At 39.7% G+C, this 26075-nt stretch overlaps 1 long non-coding RNA gene across 3 annotated transcripts in view; it reads right to left on the bottom strand.

Moving 5' to 3' along the window:
• Positions 1 to 6244: 6244 nt before the first annotated feature.
• Positions 6245 to 26075, bottom strand: part of LOC120372712 — a 177160-nt gene continuing 157329 nt past the window's right edge. For all 3 annotated transcript variants that reach the window (XR_005585136.1, XR_005585137.1, XR_005585138.1), the window contains one exon: positions 6245 to 7653. This is a non-coding gene — a long non-coding RNA (uncharacterized LOC120372712). The remainder of the gene's footprint in view (positions 7654 to 26075) is intronic.

Below are 26075 nucleotides of genomic sequence, written 5' to 3'. Positions count from 1 at the left end.
AATTTTTTCAGTTCACTGGCAAATTTAATAAACTGCAAAAAAAAAAAATTCAGGTCAAACTGAAAATAATTTTTCCCCAAAATTTGCAGAAAATTGATAAGGTAAGTAAAGAAATAATTGATTTCAGACCAAAAAAACCCATTGACATCAAAATGGTTTGTTTCAATTTTGACCATTTAAAATGGTTTATTATTTTTTAAAATAAAATTTTATGAAGTTTTGAAACAAAAAATTCATTTTGAATCTAAATATTGAAGTGTTTCATTTAGAAAAAGTTGGAACAAAATGTTTAAATTTTTTCAGGTTTCTTGTTTTCCAAAGGAAAACAATTTAGTGAAGATAATATGAATATACAAAATGTGTCAGTTTTGTCAAAACTGCATTTTTCACCAAAAAAAATTTCAGGCAAAAAAATTTCACCCAGCAGTAGTCTAAATTTATAAAGCATCAGCTTCCAGGCACTGGATCTTGTTATACCTTTGTCTGCTAGATTTGAGCCCTCTATTATAAAATACTTGTTCCCCACGTAAGTACTTATAGGATGTAGTTGGTCTCCCTTTAAACTTTTCATCAGATAAGATAAACAGATTGGGCTCCTTGAGTATCACTATGAGGCATGTTTTCTAATCCCTTAATCATTCTCGTGGCTCTTTGCTGAACCAGTGCCAAATACAGGGGTAAAATAACCACTCTACTCCTACCTGAGAATCCCGTTTATTCATTCCAGGATTGCATTAGCTTCTTTTAACTACAGCATCACATTGGCTGCTTATGTTCAGCTGTTTGTCTACCACCCCGCCCCCCAAATCTTTTTCAGAGTCATTGCTTCCCAGGATAGAATCTCCCAGCCTGTAATTATGGGTTCCCAGAAGTATACATTTACCGTTATCTGTAGTAAAATACATATTGTTTATTTGTGCCCAGTTTACCAAGCGATCCAGATAACTCAATCAGTGACCTGTCCTCTTCATTGCTTATTACTCCAATTTTTGTGTAATCTACAGACTTTACCAGGGATGATTTTATGTTTTCTTCCAGATCTTTAATAAATAAATAAATAAATAAATAGCATAGCATAGGATTCGGCCAAGAATCTATTTTTATGGGCCCCACTGAGAACACACTCGTTCGATGATGAATCCCCATTTACAATTATATTTTGAGACCTATCAGTTAGCCAGTTTTTAATCCATTTAATGTGCACCACATTAATTTTATATTGTTCTAGTTTTGTTAATCACAATTTCATGCAGCAGCAAGTCATACACCTTACAGAAGTCTAAGTATATTATGTCAATACTATTACCTTTATCAACCAAACATGTAATCTCATCAAAAAAAGATCAAGTTAGATTAACAGGCTCTATTTTCCATAAACCTATGTTGATCTGCAGTAATTACCGGTACATTATTCTCCTTTTTCTTTTATTAATCAAGTCCGATATAAGCTTTATGATAAACATTAGCTTTATTTCAGTCTTCTGGAACTTCCTCTGTATTCCAAGGCTTATTGAAAATCAACATGAATGGTCCACTGACCTCCTCAGGCATCTCTTTTAAAACTCCTAGATGCAAGTTATCTGGGCCTGTTCATTTAAAAATATCTAACTTTAGTAGCTTCCATTTAAAATTCTCCAGAGATACAAGTGGAATCTGTTTTTCCTCAAATATAGAACAGAAATATTTATTGAACACTTCTGCCTTCTCTGTATTATTATTGTTAATTCTACCATTTTCATCTAGTAATGACCTATACCATTGTCAGGATTCTTTTTGTTCCTAATATATTTAAATAATTCCTTAATGTCCTTAACATTGCTGGCAATAGAGTCTCCTTGTGTCCATTTGCTTCTCTTATTAATGTTATACAATTCCTAGATTCTGATTTAAATTCATTACTATTAACTTCCCCTTTCTTCCATTTGTTACACATAATTTTTTACAGCTACCTTCACTTCCCTTCTAAACCAGGTCAGTTTTTTAACTAGCACAGTCTTCTTTCTTGATTGTGGCTTTTTGGGCATCTAATAAAGTGTTCTTAAATTATTACCATTCATCATTCACATTTTTTTCTGATTAAGTTCTTCTTCCCAGCTGCTTTGTCTCATAATTGTTTTCAGTTTGTGAAATTGGCTCTATTATAGCACCAAGTATATATAATACTGGTCTGGACATTATTCTGCTAGCACGTTATAAATGTGATCAAATCATGATCACTTGTACCTAAACTACAATTCATTTTTAGTTCCTCTTTATCTGTTACAGGAAAGTCTAATAAAGAATCCCCCCATGTTGGCTGCAGCACTTTTTAAATTAGAAAAAAATTGAATTATTAGAAATAATTATTAGAAATTCCAAGGATGTTTGAGAACTGGCAGATAAGCAACGTCTTGTGATCAATAGAATCACAGGCTGCTGAGACATTAATAACATCTCAATTTCCCAATGATCACAGGCCAAAGATACTAACAGAGTTTCTATCACAATCAGGACTAAAAATTTATTGAGATGAATCCAGAAGTCAGTTTCTAGATGCCTTCATCACAACCTTCTCTACAAATTGTTTCTGATGCAGTTGTGTCCATTGAGGTCTGTAGGTCACTTAAATTTCTTGAGTTAAAGCATGTTAAACAATTAATATTTTCCTTCAGGCATCTCATTAGCACCATAATTTTTGTGTTCATATGCCTCTGCTTCTGGACGCCACACAGCTTCTAGTTCAATTTTGCAGTCAAAGAGTTTCAGCATCTTCAGATAAGCATCTAGACTTGTGCTTACCTGAACCAAACCTTCAAAGGTTTGCCCACTGCTGGGTCCCCCCCATCACATTCACACCCAAACTTGGTGGCTTTCACTTGTTTGGGAGGAGTGGGAAGGGGTTATGAACCTTTGGATTTGAGTTCACAAACTTTTGCCTCCTGCCATTTAGACATATTTTGCCCCTCAAGAGCAACTGGAGTTTAAACGTCTTTCTAGCTGGGGGGAAGCTTGCACTGTGTATTAGGGCTAGTAATCCTTCTCCCTCCAACACTAGTAGACTGACTTTTGCAATGCACTAGGAATGGAAGAATGTCATTAAAGCTAGATTTGGCCTGTATTGTGTCAGTGACCTAAGGATATGAAGAATCCACAAAAAACTTAGCACAAAAGAAAGACTCCTTGTATTCAGACTATTTTTTCTACAAGAATTTTCCCTCTCACTGCATAGAAATATTTTTATATTTGTTTCCCATTCTGCCTCTTTCTCTGCTCCATTTCAGCCCTGTATTCTAAAAGATTTTCCCCCTCTTTGCTACAACTGTGGTTTTCCCATCCACAGCCTCTCTAAACCAGAATACAAACCTGATAATGTTTGGGATGCATGTTCCAAGCCACAGTGTTCAAATGGGTCTGATCCTAGACAAAATGACTTCATTCATCCCTAAATGTAATAGATAGAGAGTGCCATGGCTTTCAGTTCACTACCCTGGTCAGTTAGGGAAGCGCTCCTAGACTGTTAATCCTTATTTCATAGACAAGGCCAATCTAGCATGAAAGGTTTCAAATCAGAGGTTACTTAATGTACCTGAAGAAGAATGCACTGAAAGTTAAGAAGTGTAGTTATTTATTTATTACTCAGATGGGAGATTGAGGTACAGGCAAAAGTGAATGAGGTATCAGTAAATGACTAGACCAGTAACTAGTTTTAGGAGGTCAAACCACCACACTTTGTCTACAGACAGCATGTGCACAGACACTGGTGGAATATATATACACTATGTTATCTTATTCCCAAATGCCACCATTTTAATGCTACCTTTCAATTCCCCCCTAACTCTTAGGGCAGCTGTAAATAACAGCAGACATCCGATTTTGTTTATCTGTTATTTTAGAAAGCAATTGATATATACTGTTCTACTCTAAATACAAAGCAGAGGGCTCTTGAACCTTTGCAGGGCCATTATTTTAAGAAGTGTTGAAACATTACTGTAATAATTCAAAATTACACTGCTTCTCAATTATAGTCATTTTTCAATACAGCACGCCATCTCCACTTTTGGAGCACAGTTGTGCTCAGAAAGAGATCGTAACAGAACTCTAATAGAAATATTGGTTATTGTAATCCCTCTACATAAACCTGCCTAGTACTACCAAGAGTCTCTTCCCATTAACTTTCCATTACATTTAATGATCTTTTTTTGCTACTGCTGTGCTATATCACCTCTAGTAGGCATGAGTGCAAAAAATAGAAACTGGATTATATGGTAAGAGGTTAGCTAAATGTCTAATAACAAGAAAAAAGGGACAACTATTGTATGCAGTATTGTTAAATTCTCCTTATGAACAGAAATAAGAGTGTGTGGGGCAAGGTGGGGTGCTGTTAGCTTATATTAGCTGAGATGTTTTGAGCCAGGATGGTTTAATGGGATCACTAGGTGCTTGGGCTTGTCTAATTAGGAAGAAGACCCTGATTTGAGGGTGAAACCTCCTGCAAGTCAGTCACTTGACTGACTTTTTGCATTTTAATCAACCAACTGAACAAATAACCAAGGAAAAGGTCTCCTCAAAAACAGACACTCAATCTACAGTGAGTTTTCTTTTGGTAAATATATACCAAGAAATGTAAAGTAATTAATAAAATACATCCTTCTGCTGGGTGTTTTCATTATTACAGAAAGATGTCTCCATTATTATCTTAAGTGAATCTGCACATCAATAGATGGGCTAATAAAGTCAGTCATTCTACGTTACTACCACCCACCTTGACAAAAACAAGGCATTCTTCCTGCTGGTGATTTAATGAGTGCAGTTCAGAAGTGCAGCATTATATATACACACACACCCCGTATATACTTGTTCATAAGCTGAATTTTTTAGTAAAAAAGGGACGCACCAGAGAAGGGGGTCGGCTTATGAATGGGTATAGAGAGGGTGAGGTGAGACATAGCTCCTATCCGCAACAGAGGGAGCAAGGAGAGGCAGCACAGCCAGAAGGGAAGAGGTGGGGCCAGAGTGTCTCCGCTTCTGGCTACGTTGCTCTCCCCCCAGCCTCCGAAGCAGCTGCAGCTCCAGGGCTGGCAGGCTGCAGCCGTGCCCCTCGGCCCCACCCCCAGAGCAGGCTGTGGCCACGCTGCCCGGCCCATCAGAGCAGGCTGTGGCCGTGCCGCCTGGCCCAGCCTGCTGGAACATGCTGCAGCCACACCCGCCCAGTCTGGCCCACCGGAGCATGCTGCGGCCGCGCCGCCCAGCCTCCCGGAGCAACTCCAGCCAGGCCAGAGGCATCCTCCCCAGATAAGATGGGAAAGGATGGGATGGGGAGAGTGTGGGGGTCCTGGGCTAGGGGTGGGGTCATGTGGGGGGTGGTCACAGGGGTTACTCCCCTGACTCCCAGCTTCTCCCCCACAAAAAAATTTCCCAACCAGTTGCTGTCCTGGCCCGTCAGGGTAAACAGCTGGCGTGCTGGGACATTTTGTTTTACTTAGGTTTACCCCAGTGCCTGCGGACTCTCGAGGTAAACAAACCATCTCAGCCCACCAGTGGCTTATCCTGATGGTCCAGGAGCCAAAGTCTGCTGACCCCTGAATTATAGGGTCGGCTTATGAACGGGTTATAAAATTGTTTCCATTTTTACTTATCCATCTTGTGGGGGGTCGGCTTATAAATGAATTGGCTTATAATTGAGAATATAATAATTAATATTAACATTTTTGGCTTGTAACCTAAAAGTTTTGAGGAATAGATGGTCATTTATATGAGAGTCTATTTACTGAAAAAAATATTTATGTTTTTTCCATAACACAATGCCAAATAAAAAAAAAAGAAGGCTAAACATATTTTGAGATGAACAATTATTCTACCAAATGGCAGGGTTCTTTGTTTTGTCGGTGAGAATATACTGTCAGGAAAAAAAAATAGAGCACTGCTTTTTAAGAGGGAATACAAGAAATTTAGCTCCTTCTGTGATGTGTTTTCATCATCATAAAGTGGTAGTTCCCATTATAATCCTAAAACTGGTGCAAAGCAATTGATGCAGTTGCTTGTTTCTTCATTCTGCATGTTCCTGCCATACATCTTGTTAATATGAAGTGCTTGCATTGTTGTTTAGAATGGTTAAAAAAAAAGACTGTAGAACAGGAATGCAAAATTATTTGGATTCAAGCAAATTTATATTTTTTTAATTTTTAGTCCTCAGCTGATGTAAATTGTTATAGCTCCATTGACTATAGTAGAGCTATAACACCAGCACTGGATCTGCCTTTAGAAATATACATCTATGTACTGTACTGAAATGTCTAGAAATTGTTTGGGGAAGGGGGGGGAGAGAGAGAGCAAACATAAAATATGAATGAGCTGAAGGACCTGTGTCACTTTTATTGGGTCCAAGCTACCTCACGTAACTGACTGAGTTCTCTTATATTTGAAATCATATCATTTGGTTAGCATTCAAATTTACTGTGGACTACAGAGTGCTTTGAAAAACATATCTTCTGCTTTTGTTTCTAAGATTGTAAGTTCCTTCAGGCAGAGACCATGCCTTCTTTCCCCTTTGCACAGCCTTGGCACTTTGTGGGCAGCAGTGGAAACAAATAACGAAGGATATAAAATTTCCATTGAGGGAAGTTAGAACTGAATGGGGTAGTAAGAATAATATACATCATGGGAAGTAGCTTAAGGTTCAAAAGGGAGTATGGCACCTAAATGTCCTTTTGACTTTGAAAAATTCCCTTTATAGTTACTGAATTGCTGTGGGGAAGCATGTATGGGAGAAACAAGGGCCTGATGCATCTATTTCCCTATTTACAACCGTAAACTTGAGTGGAACTAATTTTTCTTCTCCTGGAACATTCAGGTAAGTTTTAATTTCCCCCATCTGCAACTACAGATATAAATGCCAAATTAATGTTGGAAAGGCTGCTTTGGCAGTATTTGTGACCATGAACAGGAGCAAAAGTTCTTAAAAACCTTATGAGAAAGCCTGCTTTCAAGCCCAATCTTGCAGACTTAAATCACCAATTCTCTTTGCTCTTTTTTACATGCTCAAAATATTTATGGGTACAAGAAGATGTGTTTGTGCATAAATCAGGTACTTAGGCACAAAATTACCTGATTAGCTTCCACAAGTATCTGATTGCCTGTACACAAATAGATGCGTCTGCAAATGACACACACAATTAAGGAGATCCACTGAAAATTTGGTTATATTGGTTTGTATACACTGTAGAGCAACAACTAGAGTTCTGGATTCTTTTTTAAATCCAACAGAAATATTAAAATCTTTGATGTTTGTCCATCACTAACTCATAATACATTTGGATACAACTATATTGCTGGAAAACATGTTTTTTATATGTGCAGGGTTCAGTTGAACAGATCCTTAAGGAAAAATTTCACAGGCTGAGGGATCTTTATAAATTCTTTTGGCGACATAAGATAATTGGAAAAGTTTTAATGCAACCTAGATACTTTAAACTACTGTATTGAGTGAGAAAGAAGCAGATCATCGAGTGTGGCTGGTTTCCTAATGCAAGATGAGACAGCTGCTTTAAAAGGGCAATTTGTATACTTTTGGTGTATTCATTTCTGATATGTGAGTACCTTCCGCTTCTTTATTCTCTGCCGTTGGTGCCTTGTTCATATCTGGGAAATTGCAGTAAAACGCTGCATTTCCAAATGCTGTGGAAAAGACAATAAAGGGTAATGGTCAACAGTTAAACCTACAAGTGTAAATGCCACTAACACTATCAGCTCATTGTAAGAACTGAATGCTTGAAGTGTTGCTGTTTACTCTACAGTAATTGTTTTTTAAAGACTTTGGATAAAAAAAGAAACAACTAACTTTATTAAGATCTGAACTGAAGCTAAGCAAGAGAGACAGAAAAGTTCTGCTTTATTCCAGAGTTCTACCACATGGCTCTATAGAAGAGTGTGTGGCACACTTAGCCAATGAAACAAAAGACAGAAACATTACCTTACCAAACACACACACAATCACGCACTTTTATGGCTAATCATAGCATGTGTGTTGGACACAGTTACCTAACAATAGGGCTGGTCAAAAGCAAATAGAAGGAACAATTTGTCATGGAAAAATGCAGTTACATGAAAACAAATTTTTTACAGGAACATGTTAATTTGAACAACATTTTTCAACATGAGAAAGTCAAAACATTTAATTTTAATAGTGTCAAAATATTTTGTTTGGATAGTATTTTGATTCATAGTGTGTAGACTTGCATATTAAAATACATATATTGATTATATGGACATTTGTACTTATAAATTATATATATATATAATATATATTTTGATTTAACTGAATCACCACCATCAAAACAAAACATTTTGATGGTATGAAATAGATTTTTTTTTTTTTACATTTGTGGGAAATTTTGGCTTTTTGTTCCAAAGCAGAAAAGATATATCTTTATGTTGGAATTTCTGGCTGAATAGAAATTCTTATTAGCAACCAGCTCTACCTAACAACCTTTTAGAAGCCACTGACTTTACTTATTGTCAATTATGTGGGTATCACTAACATAACAAGGCCTACACAGAAAACATTTGACATGCCATTTTATATTCCAACACTGATGAACAGTAAGAGGATCAGCAACATAAAAAGAGAGCAGGTTTGTCCTTATTTCTTCAAGAAATAAATAAGAACATGAGTGCCAGATAGGGAAAGAACTTCAACAGCAGTTCATCACTGAGGAATACTGCCCATTACTACTGCCATTTTTAGACCCTACATGACTGTTCTGATACTAAGGCCCATAGACCCAGTAGTCAAATTTAGACATCTACATTAGGGAGAAACTGATTTCACATTGGGGTAGTGTTTGTCCGACACACACCCAAATATACAGTTTAGTCACCTTAATGCCAACCTGAGCACACAAATGTACAACTGAGTACCCAACATAGGTGTCCAAGTTTGAGAAAATAGGCTCAGCTTTCACTTTGTCTTCACTTTTGCAATTTTGTTCAATCTAAAGCCCAAGCTCCATCTGTACCTGTCTGCCCTGCATATTTTCTTCCATCATTCCCCCTCTCCCTTCATGACCCCCGTTTCTGGTTTCCACATATTGGACAAATATTCTATTATACATCAAAAAACTGATTTCATACGACTCACATGGCGTAAAGAGGAGTGTAATGCACATTTGCTTTCTGACTTCTATGAAAATAATTTTTGGTTGGTGTAGTTGCCCCTCCCCCCCCTGAGTGAGGCAGGCCAGGCGGCGGGCGCAGGCCAGCAGCCCATCAGAGAGAGAGCAGATTGAGCTGCCACCGGGGCCCAGCCAGTTTGGGGACAGCCAATCAGGGCCAGGCTCAGGTATATATATAAAGGCTGCCCAGAGCAGCAGCAGTCAGTCTGCTGTCCCAGGCAGACAGGGGAAGGGTCAGTCTCCAAGGAGAGACCAGCACCCACGGACAGCGCAGTGCTGGCCAGGCTAGAATTAGACATTCACACCATGACTGTTAGGCTGCAATCCTGCAACGCATTCCACATGGGTCAACCTCTCTGCTTGTGTGGACCGGGGGTGGGGTGGGGGAGGAGGTACTCCTGAATGGTTCTCTTTGCAGGCAATGGGGCCTTAGATGTTCAGGCGGCCAAATTCAGATCTGGTGTACCCAGCTGAAGTTTCACTGATGTCAGGGGTACTGCAGCCTCTTTCAGTAGGTCAGAATGTTGCCCCTCATTTCATCCCATTTATCCAATGGTATTATGCTCTGAAGCGGGGGAATGGTCATACTACCAGTTCACTGATTTACCTATTTTTCAGATTTATGAAGGCTTGAAGAAGGAAGTGTGCATCTCAAACCTCTCTATATGCTTGCAAAATCAGACTCAGAATTACAGTCTCTAGGTATTATGTAGAACATTCTTGGCAATTATCTACATACATTTTGTTTTCATAATGAAAAAGAACAATATCTATCTCTATCGGAGGGTCAATAGTGACTTTGAAAGCAGTTTGAAATTCCACAGAATAAACACGAAGGACAATTGGGCTTCATATAAGAGGATTTTAGTGAACATCTTTTTAAACTTTATATGGTTTGGTTTCTGTTTACAGAAATTTTCTACCTTTGTTTATAGGAAAGAAACAATTGTTTCTGAAGTACACCTTTGCAGTTGTATAAATAATAGCACACAAGTTTATTTGTTGGTTGTTTGCATCAGATAACAAATGAAACAATTTCTATAGCATATTTGCAAACTATGAAATTAGGAGACCCTATTGTTCTTTACACTTCTTACTATGCTGTTTTTATAACACATGCAAAACTGTATTACAATCACATTAAAAAAGGAGCCCATCACCATATCCGCTTACTACTCCCAATTACAGAGCCTGAGCTGCTTTGTTAAGGTATTCATTAACCTTTTCAGAGCTTATAATAAGAAATCCAATCAAATGGAGGAGGTAGGCTGCATTCTGAAAATGAGAACAGTTGTCATGTACACTAAATTTTAATACCCTGACTCTCTGTAAATTGGCTAGTTTTATTAAACTGAATGAGGTGAATTCCTTTTAATCAGCTCCAGCTGTACAAAACAGTTTTTCTTCTGCACTGTAAAAAGTAATGGATATGTCTGGAATAAATGGAACAGAACAATTTTGACTTTTATTCTAATTAAAGGAGTAGCATTTATTAATTTTATTTTTTCTTTCTTAAAGAATTTGTACCAGATGCATTTGGATTCTCATGGCAATTGACTTTGTAGTAATAAATAGCTCGTTCATTTCTCTATATCCTACTACTCTCACACAATATGCTTCTCAAATTATGTAGATCTGACAATTAGCGAACGAAGTGGCAGTTGCGGATTATAAACTTTTAGAAGTGGTGAACTACCCAGATCCTATCCTATTCTTAGCCAGATGGGTGGGTAGGAAGCATTGGTCTATATTATTATTATTATTTTATAATAATAACATCAATGGGGGCCATAGAGGTGGCAATATGTATCCCCCAGGCCACCTGCTCCTCTGCCTTGCCTGCCCAGTTTCCCACCACCTCTTTCACATGGAACCCTGGACACAAGGATACAAGGAGGAGTCCTGCAGTTTCTGAAAAAAGGAAGAGAGAATTTGGGGGGGAGGGGCAGGGGGCTGGGTCCCCAACATCCATGAAGGATGTGGAAGACCAATATGTGGAAGGGCCCTTCCCTGCATGGATATAGGGAGAGGAGGGGAGATCTGGGGCATGTATCTTTGGCACAATCAATAAAGAGTAGCCACATTGCGTGGATATGAGAGAGTTCGTATTTCCTCTCCTTATGAAGATTATATGTCCTTCTCCATTTGGCTGCATCTAATCCCTTAAGAAGTCAGTGGGAATGTTGCCATTGACTTTGTGATGCTAGAATTTGGCCCTATGTTTGCACATGGATCTGAATAATGTTTATGGAAGCTACATAGAAATATTGGGGGAATTATATATTGCAGTACTGTGTTATCTTCTAAAGTACTAAACTACCTTGAAAGAAGAAAAATGTTTGTATATGTTATGTGAAATGTTTAGCTGTGAGATAACCACCTCTTTGTTTAACACTGATAACATTCATTATCTATGCTAGCATATTGTCAATAGGTTTACTGGTATGATAACAAGCTGTTTGAAACTCATTAGTGGGCTACCAGGAATACTCAGTGGGGACATACATTTTCATGAAGTTCAAAAAAAGTGATAGACATTAACTGATAAAATGGTAATCAGTGCTACAGTTGATCCTACTGTTCAGTTTAAAAAAATATCTGGGTTTATGACAGATATAAACATTTACTTATCATAAAATTGGCGCCTATCTCCTTTCTGCCTCCTCTTATATCAAATTCCTGAAACCTGTCTAAATGATAATAGCCAGTTAATCATCACTAATTATTCAAGGGATTATTTCACATGCATAATTACAATTTTTGGTTCACCGATTCTCTGTAAAATATTGGCCTATAAAAACCCCTGTTAACCTGACCTTGCTGTAAAATACATTATTAAATGTCCACAGCTATTAGTGAAGAGAGCTAAAGGCCAGTGTGTGAAGGACAGAGGAAGCTACCTCCCCATTTAAATATCCCCATTACTTGATGACCGTGTATAAGGTCAATTATGATTTCCTGATTCCTATCAGCAATTTTCTTGGGAAGCTGATTAAACATGAAGTTTGGGCTGGGTGGAAAGAAAAAGTTGAGTCCAGTTGTTGAATTTCAGTGGTTCAAGCAATAGTTTTGGGGAACAGGTAATACATTATAAGCTATATTTGCAGAATATTATTCCATTACTGCTAATCTTAGTTAACAAGGGACACTCAGAACCATGATACTGTTGAAAACTTCAGTAATAGAGGAAGAAACCTGCTGGTTATAAATGAGTGACTGAAAACATATGCAACAGAAATGAAAGGTAGAAGAAAATAATGATGTCCTAACTGCAGATGTAACACAGGTCTATTATGAGTTGGAATCTTAAAATTATCTGTTTCACAGAAGTCTTTGTTCTACCATACATACACTTTTGCTGTGCTCACTATTATACCTCTTCCTTCTTCAAGCCTTGATCCCAGCAATTAGAAATGTACCTGCTGGACTAAGAAATGGTTTAGTGGTCTGAGCAGTACATTGGGAGCCAGGAGTTTTCTGACAAATTTCCTTATGTGGTCTTCAACAATTCAGTTCGGGCCAGATTTTTAAAAGATATGTAGGCGTCTAAAGATGTAGATAGACAACTGCTGGGATTTTCAGAAGTGTCTAGGCAACAAACTCTGACTAATTCAAATACACTCTCATACCCTTCCTAGAAATAACTGTAGTTGCCTAACAAAGCACATTATAAGGAAGAAGTAATCCTTTGAGACATTCCTACTGAATTATCACATGTTCCCTTGAAGTTCTCCCTGGAGGCCAAAGTTAAGCCACAGGAGTGGAGGAATCTTACTCTTTAGCTTCCCATGATGTCATATTGTATAATTAAACAAAAGATTTCAAACTGTATCAGTCTGGTACCGTTATTCTACACTAAACATGCTTAAAATATATCTACCCTATGTTTAAATAAATATACTTTATCATATACTGCTTTTTATCATGTGAAGCTGTGTTTGAGCATAGTTTTAAAGTGATGACACCACAGACAGACAATAACATAAGAATCCTGCTGGTATTAGTGTGAATAATGGGACTAATACAATAATCTGGTAACTTTCAGGTTGCAGCCTGCTTCTCTCGTTACTCATGAGAGTAGTTCCTGTACTAGTGAAGTCCTTCTTCACAAAAATTCCAACCCAAGACAGTCGGTAACAAGCATTATTGAATAAATTCTTTTCCACCTCTGCTTCTTATAAAGTGTAGCAACAAATGCCACAGGAGCCTTTCAATTCCAGTAGCATGTTCCTGACATGTTTTTAACTATGCAGCAACAATATAAGTAGTCTTTTCCCATCAACAGCATTGTGTGTTCAAAAGTTCAATTTTCCCTTTTTCTGTCACTGTTTACCAATACCAAAGAGCAACAACTTGTTTGGTTCTTCTCCCACGATGTTGGTGTCCCCCACTTCAGGGAAAACACACAAAGGATTTTTAATACCATTAAGATAAAACATGAATACTGCAACAATATTACTTCTGTGGTAATGGAATCTCTAAATACTTGAGGGTGTAAACACGAAGGAAGGAGAAAAATTATTGAAGGTAGCACCAAGAGAAATGGGATAAGTTGAGAAAGGAAAAAAATTATGCTGAATATCATAAAAATGTTTCCTAACTTTTTGGATTTTGCCTCATCATAAAATTGCAGATGATACTTTAAAATTGTACTCTGAATATGCTGAACATTTTGGGACCTATGCTTTCGAAATTCTGCTTAGCCCTTCCACTGCTGAGTAAGCAGCATTCTTCAAAATGAATCTTGGCAATTTTAGTTGCGACTTTTTGCTGTTACTACTGGTGACCACAATGATTCTGAGAAAGACCCCAACATTGCTGGAGATGAAAAAGATATTGTGGAAGAAAAGGAGAAAAGAGAAAGCAATAAGTGAAAAAAGATGATGCAATCGCTTGGATGCAACAGCACTTCTTGATGCGGGGCAAGGGGGAGGGGGAAGGATTCATTTTTCCCCAATCAAGAAGGAACTAGTCTATACAGAAGATAATATTAGCAGGCTATTAGAAGTAGCAGTAAGATTATTATACCAGAGTTGTTTACAGTCATTTAGAGTTCATAGTTTAATACTTCTCCTTAATATAAAAATCTCTGGCTGCAGAGAACCCAACCCCTTAAGGCATCCTTTCCCTTGCCTTGCCCTCTATGAAGGGAGAATAATTGCTTCTCTACCATATGTCTCACTGAGCAAAACATCTGCAGTGTCCGAACTGGCAACACCACCAGAGAGAAGATGAGTTCTTCAGTGTCTTTCCAATGTTGTTGAGCTGTCGTCAAAAGCTGAGCCTTGCCGAAATTGTCAATTTCATCTGCCAGCAGCCGCTCCAACTCACAATGCCATCTGTTAGCCATTGACCTATCATTCCTTCTCATCTGGATGCCATATTCGCAGTCTCTAGGGTTTCAAAATGCTCCCTGCTGTCTCACTTTCTTTCAGAAAATAAAGAGTGACTCAAAATTGATATTTTCAAAAATATAAATTCCATTGTAGATGGAGATAGCTCAGCGTTGCCTTGGTTCTTGCATGAAATATTCCAACTTTTTGACTCATCAAATAATCAAAAAATAGAAAAGGTAAATTCTTGAATATTGACTTTGACTGTTTCTTAAAAACATTTTCCAAATAGAATATAAAATGTTAAACAGGAAATTTGTCTTAAGTAACTATTCAAGGGACCACAAACAATTAGCTCCTTAACACAGGTAGTTTTCTCATAAAAATGAAGAAACTATATTTTGTACATTTTGAGGTAATTTGGGATGGTATTTTAAAACAATAAATTGCAAAAGAAGGGTGGCCCCTTGTGAAAGCTTCATGGTAATTATTAATTTCTACAGTTAGGCAAATACCACAAAATACTTTGTGTGAATGTGCATTCAACATTTTAAAACAAACTCAGTTTGATTGCATTTGAATCCCTTTTTGGTTTTGATCTCTGAAAACCCTGTGCTGACTCAGTTTACTGGCAAGAATGCTCACAAAAACACAACAATTCAAGTGAATCCTGGCTAATATTAATAAAAAGTGATTATATTATATTTGTAACCTGATTCAGAGTTACACTCCTCTTATCAAGATACACCCACGTATCCCATCAATGCTGTCCATGCAGCTCAACTCTCAAAGATAAATATTGCCAGCAAAGAACCCGCAAATGAACCACAGACCATTCATATTATTAACTACATAACCAATACACTCTAAGAAGCACCATAAGCATCAGGAGGCAGATCCACAACTGGTATATATTGTCATACCGCAACTTGAATGAAGCTGTGACAATGAACACCAGCTGAGGACCTGCCCCCAGATTTACACTATAACTATAGTATTGCAGTGGTCAAGGAAGTCCTAAGCTGTTTGTGGATAATTAGCAGACAAAAAAGAAAATATTTGCTGTGAAATATTCATACATCTCCTTCCCCACTCTATTAATCATACATATATCACAAGGAATCTATTCTAGCCAACCACGTTGTGGTTAGTTGACATAATCTGCCAAAAACTGTTACCTTTACCAAATAAGAAAATAGCAACTTACACAAAAATGCAGACTAATAAAGAATGGGAGGCGGATTTTACTGGTAAATGCACATGGAAGGTTTGTGCTCTTCTAATCCTATCCCATTGTAGCAATACAGCAACAATAAAGGGAACAACTGTCAATATTAGATTAAAAATTAAGGGCTGAAGTCAGATCCTGCATGGCACGGGACAATGGCATTTGAATTGTAGTATGGAGTAAAAAAAAGTGAAAAAGCAGCTGATGAGGTGTGTATAGTGGTATAACAGGGACATAAATAAGTACAATTAATCATCTCTTAATTTATCTTTGTATTGGCTAACACAATCCATCACAGTGAAGCACCATAAGCATCAGGAGGCAGATCCACAACTGGTATATATTGTCATACCGCAACTTGAATGAAGCTGTGACAATGAACACCAGCTGAGGACCTGCCCCCAGATTTACACTATAACTATAGTATTGCAGTGGTCAAGGAAGTCAAGTATATGTGAAGAAGAAGCCACTCCCATATTTGGAGTTCAGAGGATTTCTCAAATAGGAAAAAAGCTGATGGGCTTCCTGAAGCCAAAGTTGCAGAATAAACGAAGGTAGCTCTTTCTCTGCATCTTAAGCCAAGGGTGGCTGATCACCACCAGCAACTATGCAATCTCAAAGACACTAGAACTCTCTTTCAGTGAACTCAGCCATACTGCAATCATAACTGCATTCCCTGACAACTGGAGGTAAGCGCATGTTATAGACAACTTGCTCAAAGAGAGAGTTTAAACTCTCTACTTGCCAACATCAAGGGAGAGTTCTAACAATATCGATCACACCATAAAGAAATATCCATTTTGATTGGGTAGTTCATCCCACATAAAAGATTTCCATTTATGCAGGGAATACATTATTTCCTTAGGAAATGTTTTCTCCCTTGTATCCATTAATGAATGGTACTGGTAGAATAGTGCACAGATTTATTAGAACAGGTTTTGTAGTGTTTTTCAATTTAAGCACCCTTAATTTTTAATCCATTACTAACTGGGAAAGGTAGACCTTTAATTAGACTGACATACAGTAGTTTCACAAATGTAAAGAAAACTGGACAAAATATATCCATTAATCAAAATACAAGTAGCAGTTCTTCTGCGTTTTTTGAAGATCACACACTGAATCTGAGATCAAATAGATCAAATGGAATAAAATGATTCAGCAGGCTTCCTGTTGAGAAACAACACTCGGCTGGAATCTGTCTATACAATCTGCTCACCCTGTCATTTCGTATCAGCCTGAAAGGGTCCGGTGTACATACTGACTGAGTATCCACATGAGAGCCAGAGACAGTTGTAGGTAGTGCCCCAGCAGCAAAGTGCCCCAGCAGGTCCTCCTGGAGACACTGTGCCTCAAGCAGATAGAATGCCGCCAGGAATGTAGGGCAGTGTGGCAGCTGTGCCATTACAGAGGATGTAGTAAGCACTTCAGGTCCCTCATAAGCTTAGATATGCTGGCAAATGCAGGGGAGAGAAATGGGCATGGCCCTGTCTCATGCTGCCTCCTCCTCCTCTTCCTGGGGAACCTAATGCAAGCATCATCTCTAGCAAGGAGCAAAGCTTGTGCTCAGGGATGCCATTTTGTGTGGTAGTGGAAGATGAAGGAGACTCCCTTTGCCCCACCCATGTGTGGACCAGGCACTGTCCTGTGGAGTACACCTTTACCCCGATATAATGCAACCCGATATAACACAAATCCGACTATAATGTGGTAAAGCAGCACTCCGGGGCGGGGATTATTTTAATCACCATTCAAATAGGTTTCTCATAGTCACGTTTCCAGGAAGATAATGATTTAATGCTGTATTTTAATGAGTCTACTTATTTTGAGAAAAGAATAATAAATATGTACTATAATAATACTGGATAATATTGATGCTGATATATGGTGGCTATATAGCAGACTGGGTAAGCGGTCATAACTAAATTAGTCTTTATTACTTTTTCTTCTTGTTTGCTTGAAACCCATCTATCTGTGTACTCATAAAAATGCTTCCTTTGGCTAAACACACTTTTTTTTTAATTAGCTGAGGCTCAGTGAAATAGAGAAATGTAATATCAATTACTAGTCTGGTATCTGATTGCTTTTCTAACTCAACAGCAGCAAGTTTACTGGAAAACAAACTCAACAAATATATGACCTGTTTTCCACCAGGCCAAGGTCGGGATTAATTTGGATAGCTAGGCCATTGTGTACTTCCATTTTTTTTCGAAGTACGTTTATTCTTTTCTTTAGCATTTAAATTCATCTCATGCAAAGGCTTGTGTCAATTCAAGTTAAAATTACAATAATTTAAACATATTAGTTTGGTCTGAATTTCAGAATGCTCCAAGGAAAATGATGTCTGTCTTTCTCATCTCCCTATTTCCCTAATGTAAACATGCAAACCCACTTGTTGGTAATCATGGTAATGCCTAGTTGTACTGTGAATGTTTTCATAATAAATCATTTCCCCCCACTCCAGATTTTCATTTAGCATCCAAAGTCTCATCTTGGGAGCTTCTCCTTTTAAAAAAAATATTTTTAAATCAATGTGGGTGTTTGAAAGTCTTAGAAGGGTTGATGCACCACATCAACAAACAACAACAATCCCACAGAGCGAGGAAACACAGAATACAAAGCAAAAAGTTGAGTTACTGATAAACATTGATGAGCCAGATTTTTCTCCATTGTCAATAACGGGAGCAGCAGGGTGCTCAGCGCTTTTGAAAATCTGACCATTTATTTAGGTGTATAAGTGGGAGCTGAACTCTTGAAAATCTGGAGCCAATTATGGATCCTGAGCCAGAAAATTCTGGCTCTGAAGATTAAACGTGTGCAGTTCTGCAAGCTGTACCTCAATAATCACTGCTTTGGAGAGGTTTCATTTTAGGACAAAGATTATACTAAGTCTGAAGAAACAAACAAGAATTGATAAATAAATTGGGTTTATTCTCACTGGGAAACAGGTCACTTCAAAGAAATTTTCAAAAGTCATTATTAAGATTGATAGAGTTTGTCCTCCTCACACTAGTAAATGTAATCCAAAGCTAAGTAATCATCTAAATTTTAAGATGCTATAGTGGGAGTAAATAGTAATTTTAACAGAACTATTTCATGTAGAGGTAATAAATCTATTCAATAAACAACCAGAGAATAAAAATAAAACAATGAATAAGCCATGAGCACAGGAAGCAATAAAAGTTTATTAGAATTACCATCTGAGGGAACAATATAACCAACCACAGTGCATGAGAAAAAAGTCTAAATATTAGCAGGGTCTTACGAAGCCAATGTGCTCAGGAGATATCCAGATTTGTTTTCTAGAGGTTAAGATTGCTGTGGAGTCGCTAGCAAAGGGGAGTTGAGAAGATGATGCATAATTTTTTTAATTTTCACAACCTCATTTTTAAGAGTTATTTTGGATGTCTCCATTTTAGGTGCCCTATATGATGCATGTAAAGAAACCTGATTTTTTAAAAAAAGTACTGAGTCGCCCCTCTGGAAATCATGCTCTTTTAAGGTGTCTCAGGTTGAGCTTCCAAAAATGAGGCATCCAGAATCACTAATCACTTATGAAAATTGAGGCTTATGATCTTTATCATTAAAAAAAAACTAAAGCAGACAAGATTTCTCGGCATGGTACTTCAGGTACCTGATTACCCTCCTCCCAAAATGAAAACCCAGGGAGGGGAGAGTCTTTCCTAATGGAAACTCCCACACATCACCCCATGGGGGAAACAGAGTGTGATTCTACCTCATGGAAAAACCCCTCTAAAGTCAAGAACATTTCTTGGGATCTACAGGAGACCAGGACAAGTAAAAAGACCTTACTCCCATGGAAGCTGTGGTCCTTGGCAGTTTGTTCCCTCCCGCTCCTCTCACTGCCAGTGCAGCTTCTGTACTGCTCAACTGTCTGGGACCCCTTCTGACCACAGCTTCAGTTTACCCTGGGGTGGGGATCCATGGAAGAGTTAACAAAATGTATGGCTTTTCCAGACAATTTCTGCAAGGTTGATAGGAGACGATATGCATCTCCCTGCACATCTTTCAGCCTGTCCTGAGTCCATCCACTCCCTCCATACAGATTCCAGAGAAAGCGCTCTGCATGGCCTCGGAGCAGTGCCACAAAGGACCATTATTCCCTTTGCAGATGGAAATTCACATGGGTCCCATGACACGTGATGTGGCCCAGAAATTAACATTCATCAGCAGCTTCACAAGATATACTCTGCTCTATACCAGAGGTTCTCAAACCGTGGTCCACAATCTCCATACAGGTGGTCTGCGGATAGTTCCCTCTAAGGTGTGCACCTGGGCGGCCACACACGAGAGAATGAAGGGCCACCCACCTAATTAGTGGAGCCACGCAGGTGTGGCTTCACTAATTAGGTGCTTGGATCCTGGAGAAGACACACATGTAGGGTGAGGTGGTGGCCTTGGGGGGAATAGGAGGTAGGTGGGAGGGGACAGTGGGGTGAGAAGAGGGGATGGGGGGAATTTGGGACATGCAGGGCTGCAGCAGCCAGAGAAAGAGGCAACTTTCCTCAGCCCCAGGGCTGTGGCTGTTGGGGAGAGACAGCTCTCCTTCCCAGCATCAGCTCTGCGGCTGCTGTGATGGGGGAGAGACCCTCCTTCTTCCCAGCTGCAGCTTGGGGGCTGCCTCGGTGGGGGAGAGAGGGCACATCCATCACATTAGAAAGATAAGACTACTGATATTAAATATGAGTTGTGTGTTTTTATTTGTAGAACAAAAACTGTTAATTATTAAGGTTTTTTTTTATATAGCCCTTAGCTAGTGGTACAAATAACATTTGGAAAGATAATTAAGTGATCCGCCAAGACCCTTAGCAATTTTCAAGTGGTCCGTGAAAAAAAAAGTTTGAGAACCAGTGCTCTACACTTTTGCAAATAGCATCTGCTTTGGGCATGGAATTCCTTGGAGACTGAAAACCTTGGAAATCATCCATCCTAAAGGAGAAAAACGAATAACATACTTGGATGCATGGGCAGCAGGTGACACTTTGCCTTGGGGAGGCTAGCTCCTCCTCCTGCTGCTTCCATCCATGGTCCAGCCCACACTCCATCCCCGCTCCACCCATGTCCCACCCCCTTCCCACTTGCCGGTCCCTCCTCTCCTTCTCCTCTCTCTGCTCATGCCCCCGCCCACATCCCTCCTCCTACCACAGCTCCACAATTCTCCCCTGCTCCCTGATTCCTGTCTTGCTCCATCCTCCATGCAGCTTACCCATTACCCCTGCCCCCCATTCCATCTTGCCCCCTGCATCTCCCTCAGGGCCGTCTCTAGGCATCAGCTAAAGAAGCAGGTGCTTGGGGCAGCCAATACCAAGGGGCGGCATTCCGGCCACTATTGGGTCGGCACGTCCGGGTCTTTGGTGGCAATTTGGCCGCGGGTCCCTCAGTCCCTCTTGGAGCGAAGGAATGGCTCTTGGAGCCAAATTGCCACCAAAGACTGGAGCAGCGCAATTGCGCTGCTGCAGCTTTTTTTTTTTTTTTGCTGCTTGGGGTGGCAGAAAACCTGGAGCCTGCCCTGATCTCCCTTCACCCGCCTCCTGCCCTGTCACACATCCCTGTGAAAGTCGGGGTGCTTATTTACCACATGAAAGTTGGCTCAGGGGTCCCCAGCAGCAGAGGCCCAGTGCTCAGGGACCTTGCCAGGAGTGTGCGATCCTTACTTATTGCACACAGCGGGGAGTGTGATTCACAATCACTTCCTGCTGCTGCTGCCCGGAGGCAGGGAGTCCAGCCATTCTTCCCAGCCAACTCCTTCTGGGTCCTAGTGAGGCACCAATCCCATTGTACTGCAGCCTCCATGCCCTGGAACCTGCCCCTCGGGGGCTCCACATCTTCTGGGCAGGGGCAGCTTCATCTCCCCACATTAAGGGGGCATGGTGCACAGAGGCCAGTGTACCCCCCTGAGGATAGAAAGGCATCCAAATCTTGGGGGCGGGGACCGTCACTGGCAAGGCCACGGGGGAGGAGAGAAGCAGCCAGGCAGTGGCGGGCAAGTTGGAGCTGCCTCTCAGCTTCATATGCGCCATGCAGATTCTGGGGCGGAGGAGGGGGCCTGCTCAGCCACCTCAGAACCTGCATAGCGCATAGTAAAAACTTCCTCCTGAAGAAGTGGAAACCGCCAAAACCGGCAACCAGGGGTCTGGCGGCAGAGGCAGCGCCAGGGGAGGCAGAACCTCCCCTGGCCTATTATACCCACCCCCATGCTTGGATGGCTTTGCTCTGTGAACAATAGGGAAAGAAGAGGGGCCATAGTGCAGTCAATGAAGATGCAAGCAACATTATTCATCAGAGCAGCCCCATTAACTTAATGTGAGTAAGAGTTACTCACATACGTAGTTGTAGGATCGGCCCCTTATATTAAAAAAGGCAGGCATTTAATTGCAGACCTCATTTATGCATGCAGTTATGATTGGACATGCAAATGTGGAACCCCGTATTGGAAACTATAGGTAGTGGGGGGGAAATGAAAATATAAACATTTGTGGTGTTTCCTGATCTATGGATTGTATATTAATTATATTAATTACATTGATTATTTAAGAATTCCTAGCTATCACTCTGAGGTTTGACAGCTGCTTGTCCCAAGGTCAGGCTCAGTATTGTTAACGTTATTGTTCAGTTGGGAACTCTGGTGTGCACGGTTTCAACACTCACACTTTAGGAGTCTCTCTCTATTTGGAATAGTTTTATTAACACACTTAGCAAAGTCACAAACACTCTAACCCACCATCCCCATCGGGCACCATCCTGGCACCTTCCAAGTGCGACATCTCTCTTTCCTCCAGCATTCAGGCAGGGATACAACTTTTATAATATGTTATGCTGATGCCACTATACTTAATGCATATTCAGCAGGGTTTCCCCCCACATTTTCTTATTTGTACTTCCTCACCCTACTAATGTTGGGGTGTCCTTTTCCTCTGGGTTAGTATATTAATGATCTCAACTTATTAACATATACATCAATTTGTTGCCATAACACTCTTGTGGTCAGACATCTGCAGATGTTCCTAGTCTAAAATTTACAAAAGCTGCTGTTAGTTCATGTTCCTGTGGTTGCTTGGTGTCATTATGTACAAACTTCTCACTTAAATGCTCTATTCTCAGTTCCTCAAAACTCAGGGGTGACCATTAGGCCATTTATCTATGACAAAGTTTGTATACCTCAAGCCTTATGCTAACGGCTTAAGCCAATGTCTTACAGGATAAAGGCCTGTAGAATCCTTGAATTACTGCTAAGTAAAATACAATGCTAAAGCTAGCTGTATGGACTCTAGGGTGAGTTTCACAATTCAGGGAAATTGCACCTGTATTGTGTTTCTCTCTCTCCCTCCTTATTGGGATGTTTCCAAGCTGCGCAGTTCCCTGTCTGTGATTTCCCTAGAAAGCCAAACTGCCTAAACAGGCCTGCGTCTGTGCTTTGTTTTCTCATCAGTGGCTATAAACAGCATAAGTGTCCACAGTTCCCGCACAGCTCCTTCTAAGCAAGCACACGTACAGTCTGAAGGTGAAAGCATTAGAGATAAAACATATAAGAATCATAGAAACATAGAACTGGAAGGGACCTCGAGAGGTAACCTACTCCAGTCCCCTGCCCTCATGGCAGGGCTAAGTATTATCTAGACCATACCTGACAAGTGTTTTCTAATCTGCTCTTAAAGATCTCCAATGATGGAGATTCCACAACCTCCCTGGGCAATTTTTTCCAGTGCTTAACCACCTGACAGCTAGGCAGTTTTCCCTGATGTCCAACCTAAACCACCCCTGCTGCAATTTAAGCCCATTGCTTCTTGTCCTATCCTTAGAAGTTAAAGAGAATAATTTTTCTCCCTCCACCTTGTAACACCATTTAATGTACTTGAAAACTGTTATGTCCCCTTTCAGTCTTCTCTCCTCCAGACTGAACAACCCCAATTTTGTCAATCTTCCCTCATAGGTCAGGTTTTCTAGACCTTTAATCAGTTTTGTTGCTCTTCTCTGGACTTTCTCCAATTTGTTCACATCTTTCCTGAAATGTGGCACCCAGAATTGGACACAGTACTCTAGCAGAAGCCTAATTAGCATGCAGTAGAGTGGAAGAATTACTCCATCCTAGGCAGTCATTTCTCATTTTGTATTTGTGCAACTGATTGTTCCTTTCTAAGAGGAGTACTTTGCATTTGTCTTTATTGAATTTCATTCTATGTACCATTCTATTTACCATATCAGACCGTTTGTCCAGATCATTTTAATACTCTCCTCCAAAGCACTTACAGCAGATGATATCAAAGTGGGAGGGGTTGCAAGTGTACTTTTGATGCCATTATCTAAACCATTGATGACGATATTGAACAGAACTGAACCTAGAACTGATTGCCTGCAGGACCACACTTGATATGCCCTTCTAGCTTGACTGTGAACCACTGATAACTACTCTCTGGGAACGGTTTTCCAACCAGTTATGTACCCACTTGATAGTAGCTCCAGCTAGGTTTTTTTTCCCTAGTTTATTTATGAGAAGGTCACACAAGACAGTATCAAAAGCCTTACTCACATCAAGATATCCCACATCTACTGTTTTCCAGAGCCACGAGGCTCGTTATCCTGTCAAATAAAGATATTAGGCTGGTTTTACATGACTTGTTCTTGACAAATCAATGCTGCCTGTAACTTATTACGTTATTATCCTCTAGATGTCTGCAAATTAAAGCAATGAAAGTTCCTATCTGTGCACTAAAAGTTTACCAGAAGTTGCTCATCAGTCTACTGGGGTCTCAGTAGCTCACAATCCTTCCAGCCATTCGGGAAGGATTGGGGCCTCCCTTGGCCAGAAGGTTCTGTTTGTTGGATCAGAAAGAAGACTTGAGTTACTTTAGATAAGTAGCCTGAATTTAAAAGTCCTTTCTTTGTCTAATCTATGAGCTGCATGTTTGTGTGGTGAATACCCACTTCTTCAGCAACAAGAGTTAGGTTTTAGGTAGTAGGGGGGTAGGGGTATTCACCCACGAAAGCTCATGCTGCAGAACGTCTGTTAGTCTATAAGGTGCCACAGGATTCTTTGTTGCTCTTACAGATCCAGACTAACACGGCTACCCCTCTGATACTTTCTTTGTCTGTTGGTCTCTAGAGAATCCAATTTGATCCATTATATATGAGCCTCTCCAGGTAGTGGTACCTCCCTGGAGGTGTTACAACCTGAGTGAAATTACGTAATCATGCCCCACTGTCCTTAGTTCCTGGAGGGCTGTGGTCATCCTCCCCCATGAAATTACATACAATCCCTGGCCTACAATGATACATAAATGTAATACAGTAAGATCTCTCAAATATATTGCAGGAAATTGCCATATTTGTCATAGTGAGCATGGAGGGAAAGATAATTAAAATCCCTTATAATATTTTACAACAACAGGGAAAGAAAGCAAGGAGCAACACTAATGTCACGTTGGGGTAAATAGTAGTAAATTTAAAACCTGTGCCTCTGGCAAGGAACCAGCAGCAGTATTTTCATTTATGACCGTGACAATGTCCTTAACTCCACAGTAGTGTTTAGGTATTACAGTGCATATGGTATGCCAAATTACCCACCATAATACCTAAGCATGACAGTGAATTTTAGCCTTAACTGAATTTCCTGATGTTCATTAGTTTAAGATAAACCTTGACATTTATTTTTAAAATGGTGTTTAAAATCTAATAGGATACAATTATAAGTCAGATTCATGTACAGAAAGAGTCTAGATTCTTGACCCCTTTTTCCCTTGGGTGTTTTTCCTCCATCACTTCCTTTATCTGCATTATACTCAGTTTGGATTTTTGAAATATAGCAAATACCTATACGCAGGATGACTCTGAAAATCACGTTAATGGTAACTGTGGCTGAAATATTTAGTCACAAATAAATTCCCTTAGACAGTCTCAGAATTAGTTTGTTTTTTGTGCTGGCTTTTTATAGCAGACATTCCATATCACTAGATAGACTGAACTTTGCTCATTAAAATGAGAGATGACATATATTTTTGGCAGCAGGCCAACATCACTGTAAAGCAAAATAATGATGTGATGACTAAATGGCAAATGCAGTTTTCCTGTTAAATTTAGAGAGATGTTTTCTGCCAGAAAGGCCACTGTTACTTTTCCAGTCCTCTCTGAGCAAAGATCACCCGTAAGACCAGTGCAAAAATTGGATCAAGCAGACTTAATTGAACTGTGGGAACAATACAAGTTTATGAGTGAGGCATTTATATACGGTATATAGCATGAGCTAAAATTTGGCATTTCAGGGTCAGAGGCACAGCATGGCTCCCTGAACTCCCTGGTGCACAGAGGGCATGTTCCTGCTGTACCACTCCTCATGTGTTTGCCCAGCTCTAT

The sequence above is a fragment of the Mauremys reevesii genome, linkage group 9, assembly GCF_016161935.1.
Source record: "Mauremys reevesii isolate NIE-2019 linkage group 9, ASM1616193v1, whole genome shotgun sequence".
Taxonomy (NCBI): domain Eukaryota; kingdom Metazoa; phylum Chordata; order Testudines; family Geoemydidae; genus Mauremys; species Mauremys reevesii.
The sequence above is the reverse complement of the archived record's forward strand: the minus strand, read 5'-3'. Positions and strand labels throughout refer to the sequence as shown.